This window comes from Syngnathus typhle, linkage group LG16, assembly GCF_033458585.1.
Source record: "Syngnathus typhle isolate RoL2023-S1 ecotype Sweden linkage group LG16, RoL_Styp_1.0, whole genome shotgun sequence".
In the NCBI taxonomy this organism is placed as follows: Eukaryota; Metazoa; Chordata; class Actinopteri; order Syngnathiformes; family Syngnathidae; genus Syngnathus; species Syngnathus typhle.
In genome coordinates, this window is record NC_083753.1 from 1113025 (window position 1) to 1113503 (window position 479).

Here is a 479-nt window from a genome sequence, read left to right on the forward strand (position 1 = left end):
TGTGTGTTTTGTGATAAAGTACCCTTTTGGGACTTGGCTTTTTATTTTATTTTTTATTAGATATGTCCACGTGTTGCCATGGTAGGCCAGGGACCCACCACCCTGGCATCCTTTCATGCAATATCATGAATGGAAAATCAATGTTACACATATTCATCCGAGTAATACATTATTAATTCACTTGAGAGACTGTGACTGCTGCTTAGAGCTCCTTAATGACTATTATGTTCTCAAGTGTATCACGATCTTTTCCAGGTCGCGCGAAGCTGCAGTTAGTTTTTTTCCTCGAAACACATAAAAATGAAATAACGGAAAATATCTACGCATGCGCAGTGTAGCCGTATCTTCAGTGGCGCCATTGTTCCACAGAGTTTGTAGTTCAGATTTGTCAGTCTAAACGTGGAGTCAATCACAGAGAAGGCTACGGAAAAACTACAACTCCCAGCGTGCGTCACTACTTTCTTTTCGAGTGTAGCAGG